At 44.8% G+C, this 22,312-nt stretch overlaps 1 pseudogene; it reads right to left on the reverse strand.

The window, feature by feature from the left end:
• LOC139232785 (zinc finger protein 850-like) overlaps window positions 1-22,312 on the reverse strand; it is a 146,609-nt pseudogene that overhangs the window by 67,665 nt on the left and 56,632 nt on the right.

Consider the following 22,312-nt stretch of genomic DNA (forward strand, 5'->3'; position numbering starts at 1 on the left):
AGGGTGAGCCCGGGCTGGTCCAATAGGGTGAGCCCGGGCTGGTCCAATAGGGTGAGCCCGGGCTGGTCCAATAGGGTGAGCCCGGGCTGGCCCAGGGTTACCAGGCAACAATCAGCACAACAAGGCTCCCTTTCAGAGGCCACTTACCTGGGCACAAACATGTGCTCCAATCAAACTGACAGACACCCTGAAGCCCCGCCCATCCTTTGTCCCTGCTGTGTCGAAGCTCCGAGCAGAGCGCTTGCTTTGGGAGTCTCGTGTCGGGAATATAAGACAGCCGAATTTGTAGAGTACACTCCATAATCCCTCACGTTTGACAGTGTCAAAGGCCTTTGTCATGTCAAAGAAGGTTGAACCAATCCCACAGTCACTGACACCAAGCTCCTCCCATGTGATATAAACCAACCCTTGTCACTGACACCAAGTGGACTGGGAAAATATGTTAAAGGGTAACACTGCAGAAACGCAGTGGAAAACACTTAAGGAAATATTTCATAATTCTCAGCAAAGATTTATTCCAGTGAGAAATAAAGATGCTAAGAGAAGGATGAACCATCCGTGGCTAACTAAGGAAGTAAAGGATGGTATCAAATTGAAAAAATGGCATACAATGTTGCAAAGTACAGTGGAACGCCAGAAGATTGGGAAATTGTTAGAAACCAGCAAAGGACAACTGGAAAAAATAATTAAGACAGAAACGATAGATGAGAGCAAACGAGCAAGAAATATAAATACCAGCAGTAAGAGCTTCGACAGGTATATAAAAAGGAAACGAGTAGCTAAAGTAAACGTTGGTCCCTTAGAGGATGAGACTGGAGAATTAATAATGGGAAATGGTAGAGACTCTGAACAAATATTTTGTATCGGTTTTCATGGTAGAGGACACAAAAATTTCTGAATAGTTGATAATCAAGGAGCTATTGCGGTGGGGGTGGGGGTGGGGGTGGGAGCGACTTGAACAATCACTATCACTAGAGATAAAGTACTAATCAAACTAATGGGACGAAAGGTGGACAAGTCCCCTGCACCTGTTGACATGCATCCTAGGGTCTTAAAAGAAGTGGCTACAGAGATAGTGGATGCATTGGTTGTAACCTACCAAAATTCCCTGAATTCTGGAGCGATCCCAGTGCACTGGAAAATTGCAAATATAACACCCCGAATTAAGAAAGGAGGGAGACAGAGAGCAGGAATCTATAGACCAGTTAGCCTACCATCTGTCAGTGGGAAAATACTGGAGGTCATCATTAAGGAAGTAGTAGCAGGACATTTAAAAAATCATATTGCAGTCAAGCAGAGTCAGCATGCTTTCATGAAAGGGAAATCATATTTGACAAATTTGCTGGAGTTGTTTGAGGATGTAACGAGCGGAGTGGATAAAGGAGAACCAGTTGATGTTGTATATTTGGATTTCCAGAAAGCATTCCATAAGGTGCCACACAAAAGGTTACAGCACAAGCTAAGAGTTCACTGGGTTGGGGGTAATATATTAGCATGAATAGAGGATTGGCTAACTAACAGAAAACAGAGAGTCGGGATCAATGGGTCATTTTCAGGTTGGAAATCTGTTAACTAGTGGAGTGCCGCAAGGATCAGTGCTGGGGTCTCAACTATTTACAATTTATATTAATGACTTGGACGAAGGGACGAATTTGTTGATGATACAAAGACAGGTGAGAAAGCAAGTTGTGAGGAGGATGCAAAGAATCTACAAAGGGATATAGATAGACTCAGTGAGTGGGCAAAAATCTGGCAGATGGTGTAATGTGGTAAAATGTCAGGTTATCTCTTTTGGTCGGACAAATAAAAAAGCAAATTATTATATAAATGGGGACAATTACATAATGCTGTAGTACAGATGGATCTGGGGGGTTCTTGTACATGAAACTCAAAAAGTTAGCATGCAGATACAGCAAGTAATCAGGAAGGCAAATGGAATGCTGGCCTTTATTGCAAGGGGGATGGAGTATAAAAGTAGGGAAGTCCTGCTACAACTGCACAGGACGTTGGTAAGACCACACCTGGAGTGTTGCGCACAGTTTTTGTCTGGACTTGTCTCCATTCCCGTGCCGAGGGGATTGCTACACCAGATGGGAGGGACAACATTTGGGGACACCGATTCCCCACCAATTCCCATTCCCTTTATTTCTGGTGGATAATGGAGGGGCCACTGTGTGTCATGTGCAAGTCAGTAAGAATTGTCAGCAAGCTCTTTCTAATTGGAGATTTTATTCAGTGGAAACGTTCACACACTATTGTAGATTTTATGCCAAAGATCAATTTAGGATTAAAGTAAAAGTTCATCATTTTATAGCAAATTAAATTTCTGTTGAGAATCGCTGAATTAAGGGGACCGTTAAATCGAATCTGCACCTGAAAACAAAATCAGCAATATATCCAGAATATTAAAGTCCAGCCCAGTTATAGGGTATGAATATCAGCAGAAACAAACTCCAACTGTCAAAATGAACACGGTTCAGTAGGAATGTGATTAACAGCAGCAATAACAGCAGATTCCAACCCCTGCAGTCACTTGTGAACGCGCTGGTGTGTCAGCAGGTCAGATGACTGAGTCAATCCCTTCCCACACTCTGCGCAGGTGAATGGCCTCTCCCCAGTGTGAACCCGCTGGTGTGTCAGTAGTTGGGATGACCGAGTGAATCCCTTCCCACACTCTGAGCAGGTGAACAGCCTCTCCCCAGTGTGAACTCGCTGGTGTGTCAGCAGGTTGGATGAACAAGTGAATCCCTTCCCACACTGGGAGCAGGTGAACGGCCTCTGCCCAGTGTGAAGTTGTTGGTGTTTCTGTAGGCTGGATGACTGAGTGAATCACTTCCCACACACGGGGCAGGTGAATGGCCTCTCCCCAGTGTGACTGCGTCGATGAATTTCCAGCTGAGATGGTGATCTGAATACCTTCCCACAGTCACCACATTTGCACGGTTTCTCCATGGTGCGGGTATTCTTGAGACTCTGCATGGCTGAACTATCAGTTGAAGCCCCGCCCTCGCACACAACACGTTTACTGTTTCTCCGTGCTTTGAATGGTGCAATGTTTTTTCAGTCTGTGTAACAGGTTAAAGCTCTTTCCACAGGCAGTGCACTGGAACACTCACTTGGTTGTGTGTGTCTCGGTGCCTTTCCAGTCACACTGATATTTGAAATTTTTTCCCACAGACAGAACAGACAAACATATCTCCTTCCACTTTCAAAGGCCGATGATATTCAGGTCCTGATGAATCGATTGACTCCGTCAGATCTTGATGTGATGTTTGGTTTATGTTTCCTGTTTGAAAATGTCCCCTTCTAATACGCTGTAAAAGAAGGTAACAAAACTCATCACTGTACTTCCAAGACAGAAATTCAGAATAGACACATCTAGTTTCCATGGAGCATTCTTTCCTCTCTTGTTCTTCCAAAGCTGTCACTCCCTGTTGCACACATTATCCCACCTGCTGGGCTGAAACCCAAATCAACACACATTTCTAGACTGTTTCTCCTGCACTCCCAGTTTTCACCACCAATTCTAACTGGGTTCAGAAATACACTCACTGGTACACTTCCTACTCCTAAAGGAATGGAATCTGGCTGGGTTCAGATCTAGACTCTCTGGTTCCCCTCCCTTTCCTGCCCTGAAGGTGCTGACTCTGGCTGGGTTCCGTTCCACACTCACTGGTTCCCTCTCTCTCCTTTCCTAAAAGTGCTGACTCTGGCTTTGAGGATGTAACAAACAGAGTGGATAAAGGGGAACCTTTCGATGTGGTGTATTTGGACTTCCAGAAGGCATTTGACAAGGTGCCACATAAAAGGTTGCTGCACAAGATAAAAGTTCATGGAGTTGGGGGTAATATATTAGCATAGATAGAAGATTGGCTAAATAACAGAAAACAGAGAGTAAGGTGAAATGGTTAATTCTTTGGTTGGCAATCAGTAACTAGTGGGTGTTGCAGGGATCAGTGCTGGGACCCCAACTATTAACAATCTATATTAATGACCTCGATGAAGGGAGTGAGTGTAACATAGCCAAGTTTGCTGATGATACAAAGATGGGAGGAAAAGCAATCTGTGAGGAGGACATGAAAAACCTGCAAAACGACAGATAAGCTAAGTGAGTGGGCAAAAATTTAGCAAATGGAGTATAATGTTGGAAAGTGTGAGGTTATGCACTTTGGCAGAAAAAAAATCGAAGAGCAAGTTATTATTTAAATGGAGAAAAATTGCATAGTGCTGCAGTACAGCGGGACCTGGGGGTCCTGTTGCATGAAACACAGAAGGTTAGTATGCAGGTACAGCAAGTGATCAGGAAGGCCATAGACACATAGAAAATAGGTGCAGGAGTAGGCAATTCGGCCCTTCGAGCCTGCACCATCATTCAATAAGATCATGGCTGATCATTCCCTCAGTACCCCTTTCCTCCTTTCTCTCCATACCCCTTGATCCCTTTAGCCGTAAGGGCCATATCTAACTCCCTCTTGAATATATCCAATGAACTGGCATCAACAACTCTCTGCGGCAGGGAATTCCACAGTTTAACAACTCTCTGAGTGAAGAAGTTTCTCCTCATCTCAGTCCTAAATGGCTTACCCCTTATCCTTAGACTATGTCCCTTGGTTCTGGACTTCCCCAACATCGGCAACATTCTTCCCGTATCTAACCTGTCCAGTGCCGTCAGAATTTTATATGTTTCTATGAGATCCCCTCTCATCCTTCTAAACTCCAGTGAATACAAGCCCAGTCGACCCAGTCTCCTCTCATATGTCAGTCCTGCCATCCCGGGAATCAGTCTGGTGAACCTTCGATTCACTCCCCCAATAGCAAGAACGTCCTTCCTCAGATTAGGAGACCAAAACAGAACACAATATTCCAGGTGAGGCCTCACTAAGGCCCTGTACAACAGCAGTATGACCTCCCTGCTCCTATACTCAAATCCCCTAGCTATGAAGGCCAACATACCATTTGCCTTCTTCACCGCCTGCTGTAGCTGCATGCCAACTTTCAAGGACTGATGTACCATGACATCAAGGTCTCGTTGCACCTCCCCTATTCCTAATCTGCCACCATTCAGATAATATTCTGCCTTCGTGTTTTTTCCACCAAAGCGGATAACTTCACATTTATCCACATTATACTGCATCTGCCACGTGTTTGCCCACTCACCTAACCTGCCCAAGTCACCTTGCAGCCTGTTAGCGTCCTCCTCACAGCTCACACCGCCACCCAGCTTAGTGTCAGCTGCAAACTTGGAGATATTACATTCAATTCCCTCATCCAAATCATTAATGTATATTGTAAAGAGCTGGGGTCCCAGCACTGAGCCCTGCGGCACACTACAAGTTACTGCCTGCCATTCTGAAAAGGACCCGTTTATCCCGACTCTCTGTTTCCTGTCTACCAACCAATTCTCTATCGACGTCAGTACATTACCCTCAATACCATGCGCTTTGACTTTGCACATCAATCTCTAGTGTGGGACCTTGTCAAAAGCTTTTTGAAAGTCCAAATACACCACATCCACTGGTTCTCCCTTGTCCACTCTGCTAGTTACATCCTCAAAAAATTCTGGAAGACTTGTCAAGCAGGATTTCCCTTTCATAAATCCATGCTGACTTGGTCCAATCCTGTCACTGTTTTCCAAATGTGCTGCTATTTCATCTTTAATAATTGATTCCAACATTTTCCCCATTACTGATGTCAGGCTAACCGGTCTATAATTACCTGTTTTCTCTCTCCCTCCTTTCTTAAAAAGTCGTGTTACATTAGCTACCCTCCAGTCCATAGGAACCGATCCAGAGTCGATAGACTGTTGGAAAATGATCACCAATGCATCCACTATTTCTAGGGCTACTTCCTTAAATACTCTGGGATGCAGATTATCAGGCTCCGAGGATTTATTGGCCTTCAATCCCATCAATTTCCCTAACACAATTTCCCACCTAATAAGGATTTCCTTCAGTTCCTCTTTCTCACTAGACTCTTTTGAAATCTTGGCCTTGATTGCAAAGAGGATGGAGTATAAAAGCAGGGAAGTATTGCTACAGTTATACAGGGTATTGGTGAGGCCACACCTGGAATACTGCGTGCATATCGAAGAAAGGATATACGCTTTGGAGGCTGTTTAGAGAAGGTTCAATAGGTTGATTCTGGAGATAAGTGGGTAGACTGATGAGGAAAGGTTGAGTTGGTTGGGCCTCTAATCATTAGAATTCAGAAGAATGAGAGGGGATCTTATCGAAACATATAAGATTTTGAGGGGATTTGACAAGGTGGATGCAGAGACGATGTTTTCACGGATAGGGGAGACTAGAACTAGGGAGCATAATCTTAGAATAAGGGGCCGCCCATTTAAAGTGAGATGAGAGGAATTTCTTCTCTCAATGGATCTGTGGAATTCGTTGGCTGAGAGAGCTGTGGAAGTTGGGTCATTGAACAAATTTAAAACAGAGACAGACAGTTTCTTAACCGATAAGGGGTTAAGGGATTCTGGGGAGCAGGCAGAGAAGTGGACCTGAGTCCATCATCGGATCAACCATGATCTTATTGAATGATGGAGCAGACTCGAGGGGCCGTATGGCCCACTGCTGCTCCTATTTCTTATGTTCTTATGCTGACTCTGGCTGGGTTCAGTTCTACAATCACTGGTTCTCCTCCCTCCCCTCACCTGATGGTGCTGACTTTGGCTGCGTTTAATTCTACAATCATTGGATTCCTCTCCCTCTCCTCCTCTGAAGTGATGTCTATCTTAGATCTGGTCCTGAGTAATGAGACAGGAATAATAAACAATATCCTCGTAAAGGATCTCCTTGGAATGAGTGACCATAGCATGGTTCAATTTCATATTCAGATGGAGGGAGAAAAAGTTGGATTTCAAACCAGCGTACTAAGCTTAAATAAGGAGTACAGCAAAGGTATGAGGGCAGAATTGGCTAAAGTGGATTGGGAAAATAGATTAAAGTATAGGTCAGTTGATGACCAGTGGCATACATTTAAGGAAATATTTCACAACTCTCAAGAAAAATATATTCCAGTGATTGAGGAAAGGGTGTAAAAGAAAAGATAGCCATCTGTGGCTGACTAAAGAAATAAATGACGGTATCCAATTAAAAACAAGGGCATACAAAGTGGCTGAGTGAGTGGGCAAAAATTTGGCAGATGGAGTATAATGTGGGAAAATGTGAGGTTATTCACTTTGGCAGAAAAAATAGAATAGCAAATTAAATTTAATTGGAGAAAAATTGCAAAGTGCTGCAGTAGAGAAACCTGGTGGTCCTTGTGCATGAAACACAAAAGGTTCGTATGCAGGTACAGCACGTGATCAGGAAGCCAATTGGAATGTTGGCCTTTATTGCAAAGGAGATAGAGTATAAAAGCAGAGAAGTCCTGCAACAACTGTACTGGTATTGGTGAGGCCACACCTGGAGTACTGCATGCAGTTTTGTTCTCCGTATTTAAGGAAGGATATACTTTCATTGGAGGCTATTCAGAGAAGGTTCACTAGGTTGATTCCGGAGATAAGGGGGTTGACATATAAGGATGGGTTGAGCCTATACACATTGGAGTTCAGAAGAATGAGAGGTGATCTTATTGAAATTCCTCATGAAGGGGCTCGACAAGGTGGATGTAGAGAGGATATTTCCACTCATAGGGGAAACTAAAACTAGGGGACATAGTCTCAGAATAAGGGGCCGCCCACTTAAAACTGAGACAAGGAGGAATTTCTTCTCTCAGAGGGTTGTAAATCTATGGAATTTTCTACCACAAAGAGTTGTGGAAGCTGGGACATTGAATATATTTAAGGTGGAGATGGACATTTTTTTGAGCGATGAGAGAGTAAAAGGTTATGGGGAGCGGGCAGAGAAGTGGAGTTGAGTCCATGATCAGATCAGCCATGATCTTATTGAATGGCGGAGCATGCTCGATGGGCCAAATGGCCTACTCATGCTCCTATTTCTTATGTTATTAACTGTTTCTCCTCCACTCCCAGTTTTCACCACCAATTCTGGCTGCTTTCAGTTCGACACTCACTGGTTCTATTCTCTCTTCTCCCCTGAATGTGCTGACTCTGGCTGGGTTCTACAATCACTGATTCCCCTCACTCTCCTCCCCTGAAGGTGTAGGCTCTGGCTGGGTTCAGTTGCATACTCACTGGTTCCCCTCCCTGGAAAGCACTGACTCTGGCTGGGTTCAGTTCTGCACTCAATGATTCCCCGCCCTCTCCTCCCCTGTCGGTGCTGACTTTGGCTGGGTTCTGTTCCACACCCATTAGTTCCTTCTCCCTCCCTCTCCACCCCTGAAGACCTGACTGTGTCTGGGTTCAATTCTACACTAACTGATTGCCCTCTCTCTCTCTTCCCCTGAAGGTGCTGACTCTGTCTGGATGCAGATATAGACTCACTGATTCCCGTCCCTCTCCCACTCCTGAAGATGCTGACTCTGGCTGGGTTCAGTTCTACACTCACTGGTTCCCCTCCCTCTCCTCCCCTGAAGATGCTGACTCTGGCTGGTTTCTCTTCTACAGACACTGGTTCGCCTCTCCTCCCGTGAAGGTGCTGTTTCTGTCTAGCTACAGTTGTACAGTCAATGGTTCCCCTCCCTCTTCTCCCCTGAAGGTGCTGACTCTGGCTGGGTTCAGTTTCAGACAATCATTCAATTTGTTCCTGCACCAAGATGACCGCACATGCACGGTGCTACTCACTGAACCAAGATGGCGGAGCGCTGAACCTGCCTTCCTGCACGAAGATGGCCGCCGTTAGCCTGGGCCTGCGACCGGGAGAAAGCCCCAAAGTTGCAACTGCCGATATTCTGGTTATTATTCCCGACTTGTGGCGGGCACGGGTTGTTTATGAAGCTTCCCTGACTCCCCGTTGGTTCATTACTCCGCCCCGTCGCGCTGAAAACTACACTTCTGAGGAGCCTGTCTGAAACGTGTTAACACCGCCATTACACTAACCGCGCATGCTCTAAACAGAGCCAGGGCCCACGCCTGCGCACTGAGCTCCTGCAGTCTGGGTGCGGCACATTCTCCCCCGCGGGGCATGCTGGATACATAAGACCATGAGAAATAGGAGCAGGAGTGGGCCACACGGACCCCACGAGCCTGCTCCCCATTTAATAAGACCATGGCTGGTCTGATCATAGATTCAGCTCCACTTCCCTCCTGCTCCCCATAACCCTTTATTCTCTTATCGCTCAAAAATCTGTCTATATGCTTTATGCTCATTATGGACTGACTCACGCCCATGTCCAAATCAACCTTCAGCAATATTGGGGGACACTTTGTGGTAAATGTGTGCACCTCATATACCTCTGCCTCCTCAGTCTGAGGCTCTGGTTCATCGTGATCCACCATGGATCTGTCCTCTGTAACATGGTGGTTTGCAAGATTAGCAGGGTTTGCAGCTTGCCTGCACATACATTGGAGGTTTCCCATTGTTCCACAGCCCTTGCAAACGTATCCTTTGAAGCGGCATGATTGGAAATGATGATCACCTCTGCAGCGCCAACAAGGTGTTAATGGCCTTGCATTCACCACCCTTAATGGTGGACTCTGAGACATCTGTGACGTGCAGCAGCAGGTATGTGATTCCTGTCCTGTACATATGATTCAAAAACAACCTTACTTTGTTCACAATACTTGCAGCAGCACTCGTGTGCTGAGAGATTTATTTGGTATTGTCACTGGTGGTGATGAACGCCTGGATTATCGCTATGGTTTTACTCAAGGTTGGGGTCTCTACAGTCAAAAGTTTGTGAAGTATTACTTCATGGCCAATGCCAAGTACAAAGAAGTCCCTGAGCATGTGCGCCAAATGTCCTTCAAATTCGCAATGTCCTACAAGGTGCCTTAGCTCGGCGATGTAGCTCGCCATTTTCTGACCTTCAGTCCTCTTGTATGTGTAGAACTGGTACCTCGCCATCAGAATGCTGTCCTTCGGGTTTAGATGCTCCCAGACCAGTGTGCACAAATCATCGTATGACTTCTCCGTGAATTTCGCTGGAGCGAGCAGATTTTTCATGAGACCATATGTTGATGCCCAGCAAACAGTGAGGAAAATCGCCCTTTGTTTCGCAGTGTTCGCTTCTCCTTCCAACTTGTTGGCCATGAAGTATTGGTCGATTCCCAATCATCTCCCTCTGAAAATTTCTCCAGAATGCCCATGGTTCTCTGCATTGTTGCGGTGGGGTTCGCCATCTTTATCTCGTCGCCAGTTATTATGTCTTGAATTAAGAATCTGACCAGATACTGTAAGCTCAAAGTAATGTGTGAACGTAGTCCTTTATTACAGGTCTCCAAAGTGCCTCTCCAGCCTGTGAGGCCTCCTTATGTACAGGTGCTCTCAAAGGATTGTGGGATCCCTTGGGACTCCAGTGGATGAGCCCTCTGGTGGTTAAACAAGGTATTTACAGGTTTACATATATAACATGACCCATGTGCCCAATCTCCATGTGTGAACCTCGACAGTGAGTTTTGACAGGCTATTCCACTGTCGTCACCTGAGGCCTCACACGAGCAATTTCCAGCTGGGTCCCTGGCCCCTCCTCCTAATGGCCCAGTTGTTAAATGTAACGCCCAGCATGACTGAGTTATAGGAGTAGGAGGGACCCAGGTATAATCCTAACTGCATATCCTCCCCTTCTAATCCCCTGTAAAAGGAGTTTACAAAAGTCATCTCTGTAAGTCGGAACACAGGAACAGGATAGACCAGTCAGCCTCTTGTGCCTGTCCCGCCATTCAATTAGATCGTGGCGGATCAGTATTTTAACTCATCTACCGGCCTTGGTTCTAGCATTTTTAATACCCTTGCCTAAGAAAATCTTTCCATCCCAGTTTTGAATTTTCAATTGGCCCCAGCCTCTAGTTTTATGAGGAACAGAGTTCCGGATTTCCATTAACCTTTAAGAACATAAAAAATATGAGCAGGAGTGAGCCATACAGCCCCTCGAGTCTGCTGTGGCATTCAATATCAAGGCTGACCTTGTACTTCAGCTCCACTTTCCTGCATCATTCCTGTATCTCTTGATTCCTTTAGTGTCCAAACAGCGTTTTCTCAGCCCTGAATATACTTGACAACTCAGCATCCACAGTCCTCTGGGGTAGAGAATTCTAAAGATTCACAACCCTCTGAGTGCAGAAATTTCTGCTCATCTCAGTCCTAAATGGCCTACCCTTTATACTGAGACTCTAACCCCTGGTTCTGGACTCTCGAGCCAAGAGAAACAGCCTCTCAGCATTAGTGTGAGGAAGTGCTTCCTGACATTAGTCCTGAATGGTCTAGCTTTGATTTTAAGGTTGTGTCCCCTTGTTGTGGACTCCCTCACCAGAGAAAATAGTTTCTCTCCATCCACCCTATCAACTCTTTTAATCATTAACCACCTCAATTAAATCACCCCTTAATCTTCTATATTCAATGGAATACAAGCCTAGTCTGTGCAACCTGTCCTCATAAGTTTTACAGGATTAATAAATGATTTCCTAGTAAAGGATCCTCTAGGAAAGAGTGATCATAGCATGGTTGAATTTCAAATTCAGTTGGAGGGTGAGAAAGTTCGATCTCAAACCAGTGTCCTAAGTTTAAATAAAGGAGACTAAAAAGGTATGAGGGCAGAGTTGGCTAAAGTAGACTGGGAAAATAGATTAACGTGTAAGATGGTTGATGAGCAGTGACAGACATTTAAGGAGATATTTCATATCTCTCAATAAAAATATATTCCAATGAGAAGGAAAGACTTTAAGAAAAGGGATAACCATCCATGGCTAACTAGGGAAATGAAGGATGGTATCAAATTGAAAACAATGTCAGACAAAGTGGCCAAGATTAGTGGGAGGCCAGGGGATTGGGAAACTTTGAAAAAACAGCAAAGCACGATTAAAAACATAATAAAGAGAGGGAAGATAGATTATGAAAGCAAACTAGCAATAAATATAAAAACAGATTGTAAGAGTTTCTACAGGTATATAAAAAGGAAGAGAGTGGCTAAAGTAAATGTTCATCCCTCTAGATGTATTAGCCCACCCTTTTTCTTTAGGTGAACGTACTTGCTCTGAACCCTCACTATCTCCTCCTTGATTACATCCCACTGATTTACCTTTAAGTAACTGTTTCCAGTCCACTTTGGCTAAATCACATCTCAGCTTAGTAAAATTAGCTTTTCCCCAGGTGAAAACTTTTAGTCTTGGTCCATCTTTGTCTTTTTCCATGCCTACCCTAAATCTAACTGAATTATGATCGCCACTGAAAAATGCTCTCCCACTGATACCCCTTCCACCTGCCCAAGCTTCGTTCCATAAGTCCAGAACCGCCCCCTCACTTGTTGGGATTGCTACGTACTGGCTAAAAAAGTTCTCCTGAATGAATTTTAAAAATTCTGCTCCATCTATACCTTTCACACTAATTCTATCCCAGTTATTATTAAGGTAGTTGAAATCCCTGACTATTACTGCCCTATTATTTTTGCACGTATCAGAAATGTGCCGATATATTTGCTCTTCTGTCTCCCTCTAACTATTTGAGAGTCTGTAGTACATCCCCAGCTGTGTGACTGCCCCTTTTTTGTTCTTCAGTTCTCCCACGTGGCCTCATTTGATGATCCTTCTGACATATCATCCCTCCTCACAGCTGTAATTGATTCTATAATCAATATTGCAATGCACCTTCCTTTTTTTATCCCCATCTCTATCCTGTCTGAAAACGCTGGAAGGAGGAATGTTGAGCTGCCATTCCTGCCCTTCTTTTAGCCATGTCTCACTAATAGCTATAATATTATGCTGTCTATCTGCTCTCAACTCATCTGCCTTATTCCCTAGACTCCTTGAATTGAAGTATATATCATGTTTTACAAATTTGCTGGAGTTCTTTGAGGATGTAACGTACAGGTTGGATAAGGGGGGACCAGTGGATGTGGTGTATTTGGATTTAAAGAAGGCATTCGATAAGGTGCCACATAAAAGGTTACTGCACAAGATAAAAGCTCACAAGAATTGGTTGGGGGTAATATATGAGCATAGATTGAGGATTGGCTAACGAACAGAAAACAGAAAGTCGGGATCAATAGTTCATTCTCGAGTTGGCAACCAGTAACTAGTGGAGTGCTGCAGGGATCAGTGCTGGGATAAAAACTAGTATTAAAACACTTTACCTAAACGCACGCAGCTTTCGAAACAAAGTAAAGGAGTTGACAGCACAAATCATTACAAATGGGTATGATTTGGTGGCCATTACTGAAACGTGGTTGCAAGGTGGCCAAGACTGGGAAATAAACATACAGGGGTATCTGACAATTCGGAAAAATAGACAAGAAGGGAAAGGAGGTGGGGTAGCTCTGTTAATAAAGGATGATATCAGGGCAGTTGTGAGAGATGATATTGGCTCTAATGAACAAAATTTGAATCATTGTGGGTGGAGATTAGAGATAGTGAGGGGAAAAAGTCACTGGTGGGCATAGATTATAGGCCCCCAAATAATAACTTCACGGTGGGGCGGACAATAATCAAGTGAATAATGGAGGCATGTGAAAAAGGAATGGCAGTAATCATGGGCGATTTTAACCTACATATTGATTGGTCAAATCAAATCGTACGGGGTAGCCTTGAGCAGGAATTCATAGAATGCATACAGGATTGTTTCTGAGAACAGTATGTTACAGAACCTACAAGGGAGCAAGCTATCTTACATCTGGTCCTGTGTAATGAGACAGGAATAATAAACGATCTCCTAGTAAAAGATCCTCTCGGAATGAGTGATTACAGTATGGTTGAATTTGTAATACAGATTGAGAGTGAGGAAGTAGTGTCTCAAACGAGCGTACTATGCTTAAACAAAGGGGACTACAGTGGGATGAGGGCAGAGTTGGCTAAAATAGACTGGGAACACAGACTAAACGGTGGCACAATTGAGGAACAGTGGAGGACTTTTAAGGAGCTCTTTTATAGTGCTCAACAAAAATATATTCCAGTGAAAAAGAAGGGCGATAAGAGAAGGGATAACCAGCCATGGATAACCAAGGAAATAAAGGAGAGTATAAAATTAAAAACCAATGCGTATAAGGTGGCTAAGGTTCGTGGGAATCTAGAAGATTGGGAAAATTTTAAACGACAGCAAAGAATGACTAAGAAAGTAATAAAGAAAGGAAAAATAGATTATGAAAGTAAACTTGCGCAAAACATAAAAACAGATAATAAAAGCTTTTACCGATATATAAAACGGAAAAGAGTGACTAAAGTAAATGTTGGTCCCTTAGAAGATGAGAAGGGAGATTTAATAATGGGAAATGTGGAAATGGCTGAGACCTTAAACAATTATTTTGCTTCGGTCTTCACAGTGGAAGACACAAAAACCATGCCAAAAATTGCTGGTCACAAGAATGTGGGAAGGGAGGACCTTGAGACAATCACTATCACTAGGGAGGTAGTACTGGACAGGCTGATCGGACTCAAGGTAGAAAAGTCCCCTGGTCCTGATGAAATGCATCCCAGGGTATTAAAAGATATGGCGGAAGTAATAGCAGATGCATTCGTGAAAATCTACCAAAATTCTCTGGACTCTGGGGAGGTATCATCGGATTGGAAAGCAGCTAATGTAACGCCTCTGTTTAAAAAAGGGGGCAGACATAAGGCAGGTAATTATAGGCCAGTTAGTTTAACATCTGTGGGGAAAATGCTTGAAGCTATCATTAAGGAAGAAATAGTGGGACATCTAGATAGGAATAATGCAATCAAGCAGACGCAACATTGATTCATGAAGGGGAAATCATGTTTAATTAATTTACTGGAATTCTTTGAGGGTAAAACGAGCATGGTGGATAGAGGTGTACCAATGGATGTGGTGTATTTGGATTTTCAAAAGGCATTCGATAAGGTGCCACACAAAAGGTTACTGCAGAAGATAAAGGTACGTGGAGTCAGAGAAATGTATTAGCATAGATAGAGAATTGGCTAACTAACAGAAAGCAGAGAGTCGGGATAAATGGGTCCTTTTCAGGTTGGAAATCGGTGGTTAGTGGTGTGCCACAGGGATCGGTGCTGGGACCACAACTGTTTACAATATACATAGATGACCTGAAAGAGGGGACAGAGTGTAGTGTAACAAAATTTGTAGATGCCACAAAGATTAGTGGGAAAGCGGGTTGTGTAAAGGACACAGAGAGGCTGCAAAGAGATTTATATAGGTTAAACGAATGGGCTAAGGTTTGGCAGATGGAATACAATGTCGGAAAATATGAGGTCATCCACCTTGGGAAAAAAAAACAGTAAAACGGAATATTATTTGAATGGGGAGAAATTACAACATGCTGCGGTGCAGAGGGACCTGGGGGGTCCTTGTGCATGAATGCCAAAAAAGTTAGTTTGCAGGTAATCAGGAAGGCGAATGGAATGTTGTCCTTCATTGCGAGAGGGATGGAGTACAAAAGCAGGGAGGTCCTGCTGTAACTGTATTGGTGAGGCCGCACCTGGAGTACTGCGTGCAGTTTTGGTCACCTTACTTAAGGAAGGATATACTAACTTTGGAGCGGGTACAGAGACGATTCACTAGGCTGATTCCGGAGATGAGGGGGTTACCTTATGATGATAGATTGAGTAGACTGGGTCTTTACTCGTTGGAGTTCAGAAGGATGAGGGGTGATCTTATAGAAACATTTAAAATAATGAAAGGGATATACAAGATAGAGGCAGAGAGGTTTTTTCCGCTGGTCGACGAGACTAGAACTAGGGGGCACAGCCTCAAAATACGGGGGAGCCCATTTAAAACCGAGTTGAGAAGGAATTTCTTCTCCCAGAGGGTTGTGAATCTGTGGAATTCTCTGCCCAACGAAGCAGTTGAGGCTAGTTCATTGAATGTATTCAAATCACAGATAGATAGATTTTTAACCAATAAGGGAATTAAGGGTTATGGGGAGCGGGCGGGTAAGTGGAGCTGAGTCCATGGCCAGATCAGCCATGATCTTGTTGAATGGCGGAGCAGGCTCGAGGGGCTAGATGGCCTTCTCCTGTTCCTAATTCTTATGTTCTTATGACCCCAACTATTTACAATCGATATTGAAGAAGGGACCGAGTGTAACGTAGCTAACTTTGCTGATAATACAAAGATGGAAGGTAAAGCAACGTGTTAGGATAACACAAAAAAACTGCAAAGGGACATGGACAGGTTAAGTGAGTGGGCAAAAATTTGGCAGATGGCAGATGGAGTATAAGGTTGGAATGTGTAAGGTTATGCACTTTGGCAGAAAAAAATCAAAGAGCAAGTTATTATTTAAATGGAGAAAAATTTCAAAGTGCTACAGTAAAGCGGGACCTGGGGGTACTTGTGCATGAAACACAATACGTTAGTTATGTAGGTACAGCAAGTGATCAGGAAGGCCAATGGAATATTGGCCTTTATTGCAAAGGGGATGGAGTATAAAAGCAGGGAAGTCTAGCTACAGTTATACAGGGTAGTGGTGAGGCCACACCTGGAATACTGCGTCCAATTTTGGTTGCCATATTTAAGAAAGGATATACTTGCTGTGGAGACGATTCAGAGAAGGTTCACATGGTTGATTCCAGAGATGAGGGGGTTGACTTATGAGGAAAGGTGGAGTAGGTTGGGCCTCTACTCATTGGAATTCAGAAGAATGAGAGGTAATCTTATCGAAATGTATAAGATTATGAGGGTTTTGTCAAGGTGGATGCAGAGAGGATGTTTCCACTGATGGGGGAGACTAGAACTAGGGGGCATAATCCTAGAATATGGGGCTGTCCATTTAAAATTGAGATGAGGAGAAATTTCTGTTATAAATCTGTGAAATTCGCTGCCTCAGAGAGCTGTGGAAGCTGGTCATTGAATACATTTAAGACAGAGATAGACAGTTTCTTAACTCATAACAGGTTATGGGGACGGGCAGGGAAGTGAACCCGAGTCCATGATCGGATCAGCTATGATCATGTTAAATGGTGGAGCAGGCTCGAGGGGCAGTATGGCCTACTCCTGCTCCTATTTCTTATGTTTTTATGTTCTTATGTAGGGAGAAGTACTCTGGAATTTATGGGGAATTGGGACTTGTCCATAAGAGTAACTGAAGGTGTGGAAACTAAAATAATCCAGAGTTAGAAAGGAGACAAGGCTCAGAATGGAGCAGCCAGTAACAGGATATCAATCAGTCTCATCTTATCTTGGTGACATCAATTATCGACACACTGTGTTATTTGAAATCTCAAAATATTAAACTCCAGCCCAGTTCTTGGGGTTATTAACTTGAGTAGAAACAAACCCCAACTGACAGAACGAACATGATTCAGTCGGGATTTGATTAACAGCAGCAATAAGAGTAGAATCCAACCTTGCAGTCACTTGTGAACTCGCTGGTGTCTCAGCAGGTTGGATGACTGAGTGAATCCCTTCCCACATACAGAGCAGGTGAATAGCCTCTCTCCAGTGTGACTGTGATGATGCATTTCCAGTTTACAAGGTTGGGATCAGTTCTGCACCCACTGTGCACAGAGTGAGAATAACATATATGAGCTGTTGATTTTCTCTGCTGGACACTTTTTTTTGTGCTGGCCCAATAGGGTGAGCCCGGGCTGGCCCTATAGGGTGAGCCCAGACTGGCCCAATAGGGTGAGCGTGAGCTGACCCAATAGGGTGAACCTGGGCTGGCGCAATAGGGTGAGCCTGTACTGGCCCAATAGGGTGAGCCCGGACTGGCCCAGGGTCAACAGACAACAATCAGCACAACAAGGTTCCCTTTCAGGGGCCAGTGACCTGGGCACAAACATGTGGTCCAATCAAACTGACAGATACCTTGAAACGCCGCCCACACTTTGTCCCCGCCCAAAGGGCCGCGCATGCATCGCGAGACCCGCCCTGACCAAGATGGCAGCCGCTGAGCCCTCTCCCCCCGCCCTGACCAAGATGGCAGCCGGTGAGCCATCTACCCCCTCCCTGACCAAGATGGTAGCCACTGAGCCTGCTCCCCCGCGCTGCCCAAGATGGAGGGTGCTGACCCGGCTCTCCCAGACGCTCACTGACTGGTGCTGGAACCGGGGGGAAAATACGTGGCCTGCGGGCTGTGATTCGCAGCCTGGGGCCAAGCCAGGGTGTGTGTGAAGCGGATGATGCGAAGTGTTGTGTCTTGGACCTGGGCCTGCACTCGGGCTGTTTATTAACCCATGGAACTATTTGTACTGCACTTTTTGGACTGCCAGGCAACAAGCCTCGCCCCCACCCACCCCCCCCCCCCCCACCTCAGAGAGCTGTGGAAGCTGGGTCATTGAATAAATTTAAGACAGAGATAGACAGTTTCTTAACCGATAAGGGGTTATGAGGAGCGGGCAGGGAAGTGTACCTCAGTCCATGATCGGATCAGCCATGCTCGAGTTAAATGACGGAGCAGGCTCGAAGGGCCGTATGGCCTACTCCTGTTCCTATTTCTTATATTCATTATGAGAAGCCCCCTCCCGCCTCCCAAACCAAATCATTCCATGCAGGTGGTGCCGAGAAACAGGACTGAGGGAGGCATGCTGTTTGACTGGGGCAAGACACTTCGTTAGGATGATATGTTGGAAGGAGCATCAGATGAGGCCATATGTGTTCAACTGATGAAGAAAAGAGGGGCAATCCCAATGTTGCGAGTGTAATATAAACAGTCAGAGGGAGATAGAAATGCAAATATGTAGGAATGATTCTGAGAAGTGCAAAACCAATTCGGCAGCAATAGTCGGGGATTTCAACTATCACAGAATCATAGAAATTTACGGCACAACAGGAGACCATTCGGCCCACTGTGTCTGTGCCGGTCGAAAAAGAGCTATCCAGCCTAATCTCACTTTCCAGCTCTTGCTCCACAACATTGTAGGTTATGGCCCTTCCAGTGCATATCCAAGTACGTTTCAATTGTGGTGAGGGTTTCTGCCTCTCTCCTTTCAGGCTGTGAGTTCCAGACCCCCAGCACCCTTTGTGTGAAAAGTTTCTCCTCAACTCCCCTACAAATCTTTTACCAATTACTTTCAATCTGTGCCCCCTGGTTATTGACCTCTCTGCGAAGGGAAATAAGTCAGTTCAGAGAAGGTTCACGAGGCAGTTCAGAGAAGGTTCACGAGGTTGATGCCTGAGATGAAGGGGTTGTCATATGAAGATAGGTTGAGCAGGTTGGGCCTATACTCATTGGAGTTTAGAAGAACGAGAGGTGATCTTATTGAAATGTATAAGGTGCTGAGGGGGCTTGACAGGGTTGATGCAAAAAGGATGCTTCCCCTTGTGGGGGAATCGAGAACTAGGAGGTATAGTTTCAGAATAAGGGATTGTCCATTTAAAATGGAAATGAGGAAGAATTTCATCTTTCAGAATTCTCTACCTCGGGAAGCTGTGGAGGCTGGGTCATTGAATATATTTAAGGTGGGGATAGACAGATTTTTGAAAGATGAGGGAATCAACGGTTTATGGTGAGAGGGCAGGGAAGTGGAGTTGTGGCCAAGATCAGATCAGCCATGATCTTATTGAATGGTGGAGCGGGCTCGAGGGGCCAAATGGCCTACTCCTGCTTCTATTTATTTGTCATGTTCTTAAGTTCTTCCTATCCACCTCATCTGGGAGCCTCATAATTTTGTACACCTCAATTAAGTCTACCCTCAGCCTCCTCTATTCCAAAGAAAACAACATCAGCCCATCCAAACTTTCCTCGTAGCTCAAATTCTTCAATCCAGGTAACACCCTCGTAAATCTCCTCTGTACCCTCTCTAGTGCATATCACATATTTCCTGTAATGTGGTGACCAGAATTGTGCGAATACTCTAGCTACGGCCTAACTAATGTTTTACACAGTTCTAGTATAACCTCCAGAGGGAGGTGGGAGTCTGGAACTTACTGTCTGAAAGAGCAGGAGAGGCAGAAACCTTCATCTCATTTACAAAAGTACTTGGATATGCACTTGAAGTGCGGTAACCTACAGGGCTACGGACCAAGAGCTGGAAAGTGGATTAGGGTGGATAGTTCTTTTTCTGCCGCACAGACACGATGGGCCAAATGGCCTCCTTCTGTGTTGTAAGCTGCTATGATTCCATGACACCAGTCCCCTCCTGTCTGATATAAACCAACCCCACAGTTACTGACACCAATCCCCTCCTGTCTGATATAAACCAACCCCACAGATACTGACACCAATCCCCTCCTGTCTGATATAAACCAACCATCATTATTATAGGCATTCCCTTGAAGTCAAGGATGACTTGCTTCCACGTTAAAAATGAGGTCTCAGGTGCCTGTTAAGTCCAATGCGGGAGCTACAGCCTCTGTCGCAGGTTCAACAGATGGTGGTTGAAAGTACGTTGGTTGAAGGCCGGTTTGTTGAAGTGCTTGGGTTGTCGTGCTCACCTGCCATCGTATGCGCTTGGTCTCTGCTTGCTCCAGGCGAGTGGCTCAAAGTGTTCGACACCCTCACAGATTATTCTCTTCCACTTTCAGCAATCACGCGCCAGGGATTCCCAGGTGTCGGTGGGGATGTTGAACTTCTTCAAGGAGGCCTTGAGGGTGTCCTTGAAGCATTTCCTCTGCTTCCCTGGGGCTCGCTTGCCTTGTTGAAGCTCCGAGTAGAATGCTTGCTTTGGGAGTATCGGGCATATGGACGATGTGGCCTGTCCATCGGAGCTGATCATACGTAGTCAATGCTTCAATGCTGAGGATGTTGGCCTGTGCGAGAACAGATGTTCGTGCGCCTATCCTGCCAAAGGATTTGCAGAATCTTCCGGAGGCAGCGTTAATGGTACTTCTCCAGTGCTTTGATGTGCCTGCTGTACATAGTCCATGTCTGAGGGCAGGCAGGTATCACTACTGCTCGGTAGACCATGAGCTTTATTTCTTAGGTGACCAAAGGCTGCACTGGAACACTGAAGGCAGTGTTGGACCTCATCATTAATATCTGCCCTTGTTGACAGTAGGCTCCCGAGGTATGAAAAATGATCCAGGTTGTCCAAGGCCTCATCGTGGATTTTGATTATCTGAGGGGGTCGGAGGGGGGTGCATTGGTGTCTGGTGGGGACAGGTTGATAGAGCACCTTTGTTTTATGGATGTTTAGTGTAATGCCTATGCTCTCAGACGCTACGGTGAATGTGTTGAAGATGGTTTGGAGTTCATCCTCTGAGTGAGCGCAGATGCAAGCATCATCTGCATATTGTAATTCGATGACAGAGGATGGAACGACCTTGGATCTGGTCTGAAGGTGATGGAGATTGAACAGTTTCCCGTTCATTCTATAGATTATCTCCACTCCAGCGGGAAGCTTACTGACTGTGAGATGTAGCATTGCAGCAAGGAAGATCGAGAAGAGCATCGGTGCAGTGACACAGCCTTGCTTCTCCCCAGTCCGTACATGAACTGGGTCTGTGGTGGATCCATTGGTCAGGATCACTGCTTGAATGTTATCATGAAGCAAGCGGAGGATGGTGACAGATTTTTGAGGACAGCCGGATTTGTAAAGTACACTCCATAATCCTTCACAGTTGACAGTGATCAGGTCAAAGAAGGTTGAACCTACCCCACAGTCACTGACACCAATCTCCTCTCATGTGATATAAACCAACACTTGTCACTGACACCAAGTGGACTGGGAAAATATGTTAAACATTTAAGGAGATATTTCATAACTTCTCAGCAAAGATTTATTTAAGTGAGACATAAAGATGCGAAGAGAAGGATGGTTAACTAAGGAAGTAAAGGATAGTATCAAATTGAAAAAAAGGCATACACTGTTGCAAAGGACAGTGGAAGGTCAGAGGATTGGGAATGTTTTAGAAACCAGCAAAAGGCGACTTAAAAAAATGATAAAGACAAGGAAGATAGCATATGAGAGCAAACTAGCAAGAAATATAATAACAGACAGTACGAGCTTCGACAGGTATATATAAAGGAAATGAGTAGAGGATGAGACTGAAGAATTAATATTGGGAAACACGGAAATGGCAGAGATTTTGAATAAATATTTTGTATCAGTCTTTACAGCAGATGACACGAAAAACATCCCAACAGTTGATAATCAAGGAGCTATTGGGGGGGGGGGGTACTTAATACAGTCACTATCACTAGAGATAAAGTACTAATCAAATTAATGGGACTAAAGGTGGACAAGTCCCCTGGACTTGATGGCATGCATCCTAGGATCTTAAAGGAATTGGCTGCAGAGATAGTGGATGCATTGGTTGTAATCTACCAAAATTCCCTGAATTGTGGAGAGGTCCCAGCGGACTGGAAAACCGCAAATGTAACACTCCTATTTAAGAAAGGAGGGAGACAGAGAGCAGGAAACTATAAACCAGTTAGCCTACCATCTGTCATTGGGAAAATACTGGAG

Source organism: Pristiophorus japonicus, chromosome 20 (assembly GCF_044704955.1).
Source record: "Pristiophorus japonicus isolate sPriJap1 chromosome 20, sPriJap1.hap1, whole genome shotgun sequence".
Classification (NCBI taxonomy): Eukaryota; Metazoa; Chordata; class Chondrichthyes; family Pristiophoridae; genus Pristiophorus; species Pristiophorus japonicus.